At 41.5% G+C, this 11,178-nt stretch overlaps 1 long non-coding RNA gene across 1 annotated transcript; it reads right to left on the reverse strand.

The window, feature by feature from the left end:
• Nucleotides 1–8,279: 8,279 nt before the first annotated feature.
• LOC128194262 (uncharacterized) lies at nt 8,280–10,522 on the reverse strand. The gene is made up of 3 exons (XR_008245643.1): nt 10,485–10,522; nt 10,293–10,385; nt 8,280–8,586 (listed from the first exon to the last, which is right to left on the reverse strand). It is a non-coding gene; the product is annotated as an uncharacterized LOC128194262 (long non-coding RNA).
• Between the last annotated feature and the right edge of the window lie 656 nt (nt 10,523–11,178).

The raw sequence follows: 11,178 nt of genomic DNA on the forward strand, positions 1-11,178 counted from the left end.
CCTCGCCTAGCTTGGCCAACCATTCGACCCCCAGTATCACATCCACTCCGCCCAATTCGAACAAGTGAAAACGTTCGTTGATCACAATCTCCCCTACCTGAACCGTTACTGATTCACAACATCCTCTCGTCTCCTTCCTCCGTCCATCCCCCAAACTCACCCTGTAGGGTAGTGTATCCACGACGGGTAAAGATAGATCTTCTACCAATTCCCTGCTGATGAAGTTGTGGCTGGCGCCACTGTCAATTAGGATCAAAACCTGCTGCGTCCCTATCTGTCCGTGCAACTTCATCGTTCTGGGCTGGGTGAGCCCTCCTGCTGAGAGAGCAGACAGCTCCAGTTGTTCGCATTCCACCTCCACCTCTTCTTCCCCTCCTGGCTCCTCTTCTTCGGCCAAGATCAGCATCCGAATCCCTCTTTCTGGACAGCGGTGGCCCGGACCGAACGGTCCTCCGCACCGGAAACACCTCCCTTCCTCCCTGCGCTTGACGTACTCCGCGTACGGTAAATCCCGTACGTTCCTGCCCTGAGCGCTAGAGAACGTACGCTCCCCTTCTCGTCTTGTACCTCCTTCCCTTTCCACAGTACCCGTTCGGTTCTGATTGTGGCGGCCAGTATCCACCCTTGTCACTGCACCGCTCGGCTTTCCCCACGTTTGTCCCTTGCTGACGATGCCTCCGCTCGCCCTTGTCCCAGCCTGGAACGCCTCCACGTCTCTTGCTAGTCTCATGACGTCCATAAACTCTTTTGGGTCAAGCAACCTGAGTTGGTTACGTATCCCCTCCTGTAAACCTGCCATGAAATACCCCATTAATTGTGCCTCGGGTATTTTCTCTGCTTGGCCCACCAATACCTCGAATTCTTGAATATAATCTCCCACAGATCCCGTTTGTTTACAAGATGCCAGTCTTTCGAAGACCGTGCCTCGATTTCTGCCTCCAAACCGGATCACCAATGCCTCCTTCAACCCGGCCCATGATCTGTTCCTTGCTTTCTCCCTCCAAAACCGGAACCAGTGTCCGGCTATCCCTTCCATGCTGATGTATGCCAGGCGCAATTTCTCGTCCTCCGGTACCCCTTGCAGTTCGAAGAATTTATCCGCCCTATAAATCCAGTTCATAGGCTCGTTTCCTTCGAACACGGGTAACTCGACCCTCCTCCTCCAATATGGCTGCTCCTCTTGGTGTCCACCCTCTGCGCCGCTTCCAATCCTTTCTTCTTCGTCATTCCTCCTCCCGTTGATTGATCCTTGGCTACCATCAAGGTGGCCGTCATCCCGTCGACCTCGCTCCCCTAACACCCTCACCAGTTCCTGGACTGCTGACTCCAGCCCGCCCATAGATATTTCTAGGGTCTCCATTCTTCCTTCCACAGCATTCAGCCTTCCCTCCATGACGCTTTACTCCCTGCAATAAGATCCGGCAGGTCGGACCAATTGTTACGTGTCTGACCACGTAACTTGCCTTTCACTGTAAACGTACGTACTCAAATGAATGAAAATCTTTATTATTGAGACTAGGGTAATCACAAACACAACCAATGACTGGGAGCAGGTTCTCCTTCAGTCACACGAGAGCATAACCTCTCTAACAATACTTTCAATAATCAAAACATACCTCCTAACCTCTAGGTGCCCTCTATTAATAATATTAATCACTCCTTCCAGAAAAGGTAAGGAATAATTAGTAATTATTAGTAATTATTTGGAAATAATCAATCTGTCCTTATTTACTGTATTTATTACTAATTAACTCTGCTGATCGCCCCTTGAATTCCCGCCTGATCTTCCGCTTGCCATTTAGACGAACGCTGTCGCTCCTCTCTGTTGCGGACGCTCTTCTTTATTCAGGACGCTCGTCCTTGTTAGGACGTTCGTCCTTGCCCCTCGTTGGGACGCTCGTCCATGTTAGGACATTCGTCCTCGCCCATCGTTGGGACGCTCGTCCTCGCCCCTCGCTCCGAACGTTCGTCCATGTTCTGCTCGTCCATGTTAGCACGTTCGTCTTCTCCCTTCTCCCTCCTATATCTCCTTCTCTCATATACTCGCCAGGCCCTAACAAATTCACATATATTCATCACCTTACACAATTATTTCATCATCCAACTTATGCAGAATTCATAGATTAAATCTAACTCCCCTTACAACTTTACCTTCAAGCTTCTTTCATATTCAGAATTCTCAATCCATCATTTAATTATCTCACCTTATCATATTGATAATAACAAGTCCATAGATTCAAACAGAAAACCAAAGATCAAGGATCAATCTAACATCATCTCCATATGCTTAAAACATTTCATCCAATTCATACAAATTTTCCACAAAGTAAAATACATAGATTAGCTCCCCTTACCTCTTGAAGATCTTAACTTCTTCTTCCAAGAGAGTAACTCTTCCCTTCTGGTAGACCAAGCACGCTCCAATACCTCTGCACACTTAGAGTTTCGTTCTCCTCACACCAAAAAGCTCTCCACTCTCCCCAAACTTCCAAGTCTGATTTGGATTTAAAGAAATGGCTCCAAGACAAGCAAGGACCCAAGATATTGTAATTTAGCAATAAAAGACCGACATCTGGCCTTACTAATCCATTTTCCAGCCCCAAAATCCGGAAAGAATGGTTTGTGGGAAGATTCCCCAACCTTGCACGCTCAAAAAAACGTGTTCCAGGCTGTTATGTTTCCATAACTGACGTAGCTAATCGATTAACTAAAGTGCTAATCGATTAACTCGAGTCCAGAGGCTAAAACACGAATTTTCTCTGTAACAATCGATTAACTACAGCTGTTAATCGATTAACCAGCAGAAAACTCAAAATAACGTTTTTCGTGACTTGTTTGATTTGGTTGAGGCCCTTCCCGATGTTGAAAAAAAACGTATGAGTACTCAAATCGAAGCTCTTTGAGTCTACTTTCTAATGGAAAAAGAATTAACCCAAAATATTAATTGTATAAAAAGTTATACATAAAATAGTAAACCATGTCAAATTTTGACAGCATTCTATTTTACACTACAACTTGAAATTTTTACAACTTGGTAAAATTTTGAGTTTACAAGGGTCTTACATTGGCCAAATACGTTCGGCATATAGCGTTCGGCAGATAGCGTTCGGTCATATAGCGTTCGTCCAAATAGTATTCAACCAACTAGTATTCAACAATAGCATTCGGCAGATAGCGTTCGTCCAAATGTATTCGTCCAAATAGTGCTCGGCAAATAGTGTTCGGTTCCAAGGTTATTTGCTCTTGTTTTAAGTGTGCAATGTGGTTGGAATATATACTCTGATGTGATTTATGTGAAAAACATGTGAATGCATGAGATATGATAAATTACTCTGATAATATGACTATGGTTGTAAATGATGAGTTTGAGTATGATTTGGACATCTCAGGGAGAGATGACTGTGGATGTAAATGATGAGTTTGAGTATGATTTGGACATCTCGGGGAGAGATGGATGAAAGTGATATGTGGTGTTGTGGTTGTTCTGTATAACTGTAGTGAACTTTGGGCTCGGTCTCTCTATCCCTACACTCAAAGCATTGTTCATGCTCACATAGAGAAGAACAGTGTCTGTGGTGAGAGTAGAGGGAGGTCCTCGTCTATAGCCTTTAATGGCAGAGATAGGCAGCTTGGGGATTCACCTTGCTAGTGTTGAAGAGTGCCAACAGAACTATGCAAGTGCAAAGACGACTGCTAGTTCGAGAGTTATACAAATCCGGATGAGTCGTGTGAGTGTGAGTTGTGGTTTAATGAGTATGCTTGAATTGTTCTTATATATATATATATAACTACGTATGATGACATGAATTAACTGTGCTATATGTATAACATGTTTTTTTTATATCTAGCTCACCCTTGCATTGTTTTTGTTATGTGCTGTTTGGGTATGTTTCGTTGGCGATGATCATCCACTTGGATGGGAGTAGATGTTGTCGAGGAGATTCCCTTGGAGCAAGAGCTAGAGGATACCGAGGTTGCGGTTTAGTCTGCTAAGAACTTTCCTATTCGAACACTTGTTGTAGTGTTCAATAATTTAAACCGTTAAGTTTAAATTTTCGTTTCTTTGGCGATGATCATCCACTTGGATGGGAGCAGATGTTGTCGAGGAGATTCCCTTGGAGCAAGAGCTAGAGGATACCGAGGTTGCGGTTTAGTCTGCTAAGAACTTTCCTATTCGAACACTTGTTGTAGTGTTCAATAATTTAAACCGTTAAGTTTAAATTTTCGTTCCTTTGGCGATGATCATCCACTTGGATGGGAGCAGATGTTGTCGAGGAGATTCCCTTGGAGCAAGAGCTAGAGGATACCGAGGTTCTGGTTTAGTCTGCTAAGAACTTTCCTATTCGAACACTTGTTGTAGTGTTCAATAATTTAAACTGTTAAGTTTAAATTTTCGTTCCTTTCTTTTTCGGATGACTGTAATTCTGCACTTAAATTACACGTCATATGCTGACTGTTCTCTATATTTGAATGTTGACGTCTTTATTATATAATATTGGTTAGGTTTAATCCTTTTCGACATCCCTATTTATGTACGAATGTCTCAATTGGGTTCTCGTTTTCTAAAGTGTATCAAAATGGTCCTTAATTTTGAAAATTGATATCAATTGAGTCCTTTCCGTTAAGTTGGCTGGACGGCGTTAAAAAAATTGATGAGTGGATGCTGAGATGACGAACGAACGCTCGTCGACCACCGAACGAACGGTCGTCCAGTGTGGAACGAACGGTCGTCCAGCAGTAAGAGGTCGACGAGCGTTCGTTCTCTGGTGGACGAGCGTTCGTTCGCTGGTGGACGGGCGTTCGTTCGTCATCTCAGCATCCACTCATCAATTTTTTTAACGTCGTCCAGCCAACTTAACGGAAAGGACTCAATTGATATCAATTTTCAAAATTAGGGACCATTTTGATACACTTTAAAAAACGAGGACCCAATTGAGACATTCGTACATAAATAGGGATGTCGAAAAGGATTAAACCTATTGGTTATTATATAATTGGGATGTTACAACACTTGTAATCATAACTTTTTTTCGTGATAAAAGCACAAAAATTGTTTTAACATTAATTTAATAAAGCCAAACAAAATTGAATGGAGATTGTTAATACAAAAGAACACACAGCGAAAGTTGATCAGTGTTGGAATACATGATAAAATTTCAATAGTATAGCAGCAACTGTATTTTACAATTAGTTTGAATATATCGTAGGTTGCCTCTCAAGACTAGTCCCTATATTTCTTTACCCGAATGATTCATTAATCAGATAGAATTATGATCTAGCATTAGCATAAATAAAGGCCAATTTTATATGTTTTTGTATCACATTGGAAAACATCATAAGTTTATGCAAGAAATAACTTAACTTAAAACTTCTATTTATTCTAATAATTACTAATTAGATCAGGTACTAGAGCAGCTTCAAAAATCCCTAGTGCACTAACAGATTGAAACCGACTAAGATAAGGAAACAAAAAAAAACAGACTTAAATATGTTTCTTGTCACGCCCCATTAATTATTCTGCTTAGTCACCTCCCTGCTTCCATTAATACGTGTGACACGTGTTCCGTGCCATTAAAGAAGCACACGCCCTCACTCTGCATGCCACCGCCAGGTGTCAAATTGGAAGGTTCTGAGTTTGATAGTGGAAGCCAAGTGGCAGCGCAGGAGAGAGTGTCCGTTTGACTTGGGAAGAAAAATTAATTTTCTGAAACACTCTTCCCTTCTCTGCGTGCTCCTTCATCTTCCTCAGAAAACCAAACCTCCATTTTTCTCCTCCATCTCTCTAGAGACCTTTCTTCTTCTCTCTTCTGCAACTCACCCTCCTTTGCTCCATTCACGTTTCAGCACCGTGAGAAGCGTCCCTACACCGTGAGCTTTCCATCAAACCGATTGGTTTTGGATTCTGAAACGGGTAAGTTTCACGTCCTCAACCACTCTTCATTTTCAACATGCAAGCTTCGTTTTAATCTGCATGCACCTTCTCTGAACCAGTATTGGTTTTTCTGTAATTTTAGTTTGAGGAGTTTTGGGGTTTTGAACGTTAAGGGTAGAGGAGTATACTGGAATCTGTTTTCTCTCTCTCTGAAGAACGAACGCACGTTGCTTAATCCGGGTAAGGGAAGCTTATTGGTTTAATTCATGTGATGTCTGTACTGCATGCGTGTTATGTGATGCTTGAAAATATGATTTCTAATATTTGATTTGTGAGTATATGAATATGATGCTAAGATGATATATGAAAGTGTTGCATGTATGTACTGGGAACTATACGTTTGTGTGTATGAATGTTCTGTAAATTGGTATATAATGTGACTTTGATATTCGATGTTGGTATATGATATTGATTCAAAGATTGAGAAGTTTAGAGTATACTGTGATATGATTAATTGAAAGAATGTAAGTTATACTGGGAAAGGAGTTACTGTAAAAGAGGATTTTTATATGAAAAGTGCATGAAATTGAATGTTCGTTATCGATACGGTCATTGACCGTTCGGTATTATCAATAAATTCTTGATGTAGGTCTTTCGCTTAGAGCTCATAATGAGCAGTGTCGATATTACACCTAGTGATCGTATTGGGTAGTGCTCGGTCTTACACCAAGCGCTCTTACTTTTTCTGGAAAAGTCCTTGATAATGCAGATCATTCATCTGTGTCGACCAACATCGTCGAGTGTCCTTGATAATGCAGATCATTCATCTGTGTCGACCAACATCGTCGAGTGTCCTTGATAACGCAGATCATTCATCTGTGTCGACCAACAGCGTCGAGTGTCCTTGATAACGCAGATCATTCATCTGTGTCGACCAACAGCGTCGAGTGTCCTTGATAATGCAGATCATTCATCTGTGTCGACCAACAGCGTCGAGTGTCCTTGATAATGCAGATCATTCATCTGTGTCGACCAACAGCGTCGAGTGTCCTTGATAATGCAGATCATTCATCTGTTTCGACCAACAGCGTCGAGTGTCCTTGATAATGCAGATCCTTCATCTGTGTCGACCAACAGCGTCGAGCAACCACCTTAATACAGGTCGTCCATTTGGGTCGACCGACAGTGTCAAGCACCCGTGTTAATGCAGGTCGTTCATCTATCTAGTAGTCGATATTACCTTGTTTTGGAGCGGGGTAAATTCTTCGGTGTCGTTCCTCACGGTTATTCCCATATTCGAGAGGGTTGAACGTGTGTAATTGTACGTACTCGGAATGAAAGATTATGAATGATGAGAAATATATGTGATGAATAAACAGTTATGGAGTTTGAATGAGCGTTCCAGGGAGGAACGACTCTTGATTGAAAGATTGAGATTTGTAAAGTATGAATGTGGCAAGCTTAGCTGGCGGTTCATCCTGATATTCCGTGAGTGCTCGTTCTCAAGTAGAGAGGAGCATGTCATGCGTGGGAATGGCAGGAGGTCCTAGTCCATAACTGTAACTTGGACGGAACGGACTAACCTCAGGTGGCAGCTGACGAGTATTCCAGCTCTTCCACCTGGGTGCACGGACGTCGTAGCTACACAGAATTTATACATGTCCGGACGGTCGGTCTAGTATCAGGATTTTGGTTGTGTTAATGTATGATTTGAGTGCATGTGTTATGAACAAATTGATATGTTTGATATGTATAAACTGTATGTTGACTTGAATTAAATTCAATAAGCTTACCCTTGCATTTCCATTGTGTTGTCTTGTCTATGTATATCCGTCTTGTCAAATGCAATGATCATCCGGGTGGATGTGAGCAGATGGAGATGCTTCCTTGGAGCAAACACTTGAAGATGGATTCATAGCTGAAGAGAACCTCGTGGAAGTAGAAGTGAAGGCCGAACAGTGAGGCATTCGGTTTTTAGTTAGTATAGTTAGAGTAGCGAGCGGCTGTGAGCGAACGCTCTTTTGATTGATTGTAAATAGTCGGACGTTCGGTCAATTTTTGTAAACCGTTCGTCTCATTTATTTTGTGAACGCTCGTTGAATTATATATATAAGTAAGGCCGTTCGACCACTTTTGATTTTCTGCTCCCTTTAATATTAAAACTGTTTTGGGTTATTGATACGTGTAATTATTCTAAGTATATGGTTGATGACTGTATAATTTTGGGATGTTACATTTCTTGTATCTGTAATATACTAATTTAATGGTTTTGATCTCCATCAAATTTTATTTTATGGTTTTGATGTCCAGTAACTAATAATTTTGAGGTGACAACCATCTACTACAGAACACCTGTAACATCCCAAAATTCTACAGTCATCAACTATATATTTAGAATAATTACACGTAATAGTATGGAGAAACAGTCCTTAAATAAGAGGGGTTAAATTCGCGAATGGCCGAACGGCCTTACATGCAAACATAAGTTACGAGCGTTTACAAAACAATGAGGACGAACGGTTTACAAAATAAAATACCGAACGTCCAAGTAGTTACATCCAGCAAAAGGGCGCTCGCTCACAAGCGGACCGCCATCCTAAATAAACTAACTAAAAACCGAACGAGCTACTGTTCGGCCTTCACTTCAACCTCCACCCGATTTGCTTCATCCAAATTTTCTTCTTCCAGCATTTGATCAAGGGATGCACCACCATCTGCTCACACCCACAACGGATGATCATTGCATTTTGACAAGACGGAAATATACATGGACAGTAGACACATAATGGAAATGCAAGGGTAAGCTTATAATATTTAATTTATAAAATCAACACATACATTTACATTTCAATTCACACATACAACATTTGACTTATCCAATCACAATCATAAACATACGTATATAAGACAGACCGTCCGGACTGTATGAACCATGTAGCTACAGGCGTCCTTGCACCCGAGTGGTGTAGTAACTGGGAAGCCCTCAACAGCTGCCACTCGAGGTTAGTCCGTTCTTACATCGCCCATGTTAACTTATGGACTAAGGACCTCCTGCCATTCCCACACATGAACTACTCTCCTCTACATGAAGATGAGTATCACGGAATATCAGGATGGACCAAGCCAGCATTAGCTACCCACGGTCATACTTTACCAATTCAATCTTTCAATATATATATATATATATATATGAGACGTTCCTCCCTGGAACGCTCGTCCAAAAAATCCAACATCATAAATCCAGTTCTCATAGTGTTCACACTTTAATTTATCATATTCCATCATCTTTTACATCATTAGGTTTTGGAGTAAAAAATGACGAACGCTCAGTCCACTGAATAATTAGGACGAAAGTCCAAATACGATTACTGGACATTCAGAAAAATATATAACGAACGTACTCTTGTGCTTGGTCAATTAAATGAACTGACTCGACTTGAAGTGTACTGATACTTAGAAAATATTTGGGGATAATACTTGAACCAAATTTAAAGAAAACGGAGGATCAGGAATACTTAGGATTTATCTTTGAAGAAATTTGCATATGAAAACCAATGTCAGGAATTGAACGAACGTCAAGACAATGAATATTTAATACTTTGAACGAACGCTATTCTATCAGATATTTATCCAATCAGTACGAGCGCTTGGTATGAGACCTAGCGCGGTTCTGGACGGACGCTCGTTATAAGACCGAGCGCTATGTAGAACGAACGCTTGGTAGAATACCATGAGCAGTTTAAGACGATCGTTCGTCATAAGACCGAACGCTATTAAGAACGAACGTTCGACACAAGGCCGAACGCTATCAAAGACGAACGCTCGACATGAGGTCGAACGCTCTCAAGGACGAACGCTCGGTTAAAGAACGAGCGTTACATATTTATAAAGTTTCAAATATTTAAATACCGCTGAGCTAAACCGAACGCTCAGACATCCAAATGGGGACGCTCGTTCTCGAGCAGAATTCTTTCCAAATGAAAGAATTCCATTCTAAGTTATTTCAAGGAAACCGAACGGTCTAAGACCGTGCGATGACGAGCGTCATTTATAAAAGGGAAGATTTAAATTTCAGGTTTTTCAACCTTAACAGAATTTTCCAGATTTCAACTTTATAAACTTTATATCTTTCATTCCAGATTTAATACATCATAATCATACAGATCTCGACATTTTAATCATTCCAAATATACAATAACCATACTCCATTCATACGTAATCAAACCAACATGCATTTCAATCAAAATCACAACATATTTAATACATACAAGCAGTGTTCGTTCATGACAGATCAATCAAAACCAGAATTCATACCAGATATCAGTAAACGTCCATACAGTTCAAACATAATACTTTTAATACATGCAATCCAGATTTAAACCACATACAAGTATAAATTAAACGTATAAGCTTCCCTTACCTGGATAGCAGTGAACGTTCAACAGTGTAACTTGAATCTGCCCAACTATAACTTTCTACCCGCTAAGCTCTTCCTTACGCTCCTTAACTAAGTCTAACCAAAGAAAACTCAGAAATTCAGATTTTATCCTTGCATGCAACTGAAACAGCGTTCATAGTAACTCCAGAACTAGGGTATGGCTGGGAAACTTACCGGTTACAGGATCAAAAGAGGTTCAGCTTAAAATGAAGTTTACTGGCCCGTGAACGTTTCTACGGTTTCAGAAAGTTGATTGGAGTTAAAAGAAGTGAGTAATGGTAGAGAGGAGATGAAGGTTCCTAGAGAGAAGGTGGGGAAGTCGTAGAGAGAAGGAGGAGAGAAAGAATTTTCCAGAATTAAGAAAGGAGTGTGCGTGTAGAGCGAGAGATGAATTTTTCTGAAAATGCATGCTTTGTTTCCAGTGCCGAACGTCCGCTCCTCGTCAGCCACGTGCATTCCACTAACGCTTTCCAGATTCCTCTCGCCGTGACACCTGGCGTTCTCTATTGAACTGTCGCGCCCTCCGAGTGACACGCAAACTGCACTGCTTTTCCCAACTCCAGACCCCATGCAGCGTGACACCTGGCGTCTGCTGTTGGAATGCTCCTCCCTGCTGCCGCCACGTACGTTGTTGAGGTGCCCAGCTCTCCAGCTGCCACGCGTACTCCAATGTACGTTATTTTCCAGGGTCTTACATTCCCTCCGACTACAAAAATTTTCGTCCTCGAAAATCTAGGTATACTAAGGTGTAGACGGAGTACTTTGTCCATGCTAGCAAACCTTCAAGTTATCCTGTAATGTCGTCATTCTTCTCGTTCCAGACCACTTTCACCCATCTGATGGATTTTTTTACTTGAACACTAGATGG

Source organism: Vigna angularis, chromosome 10 (assembly GCF_016808095.1).
Source record: "Vigna angularis cultivar LongXiaoDou No.4 chromosome 10, ASM1680809v1, whole genome shotgun sequence".
Classification (NCBI taxonomy): domain Eukaryota; kingdom Viridiplantae; phylum Streptophyta; class Magnoliopsida; order Fabales; family Fabaceae; genus Vigna; species Vigna angularis.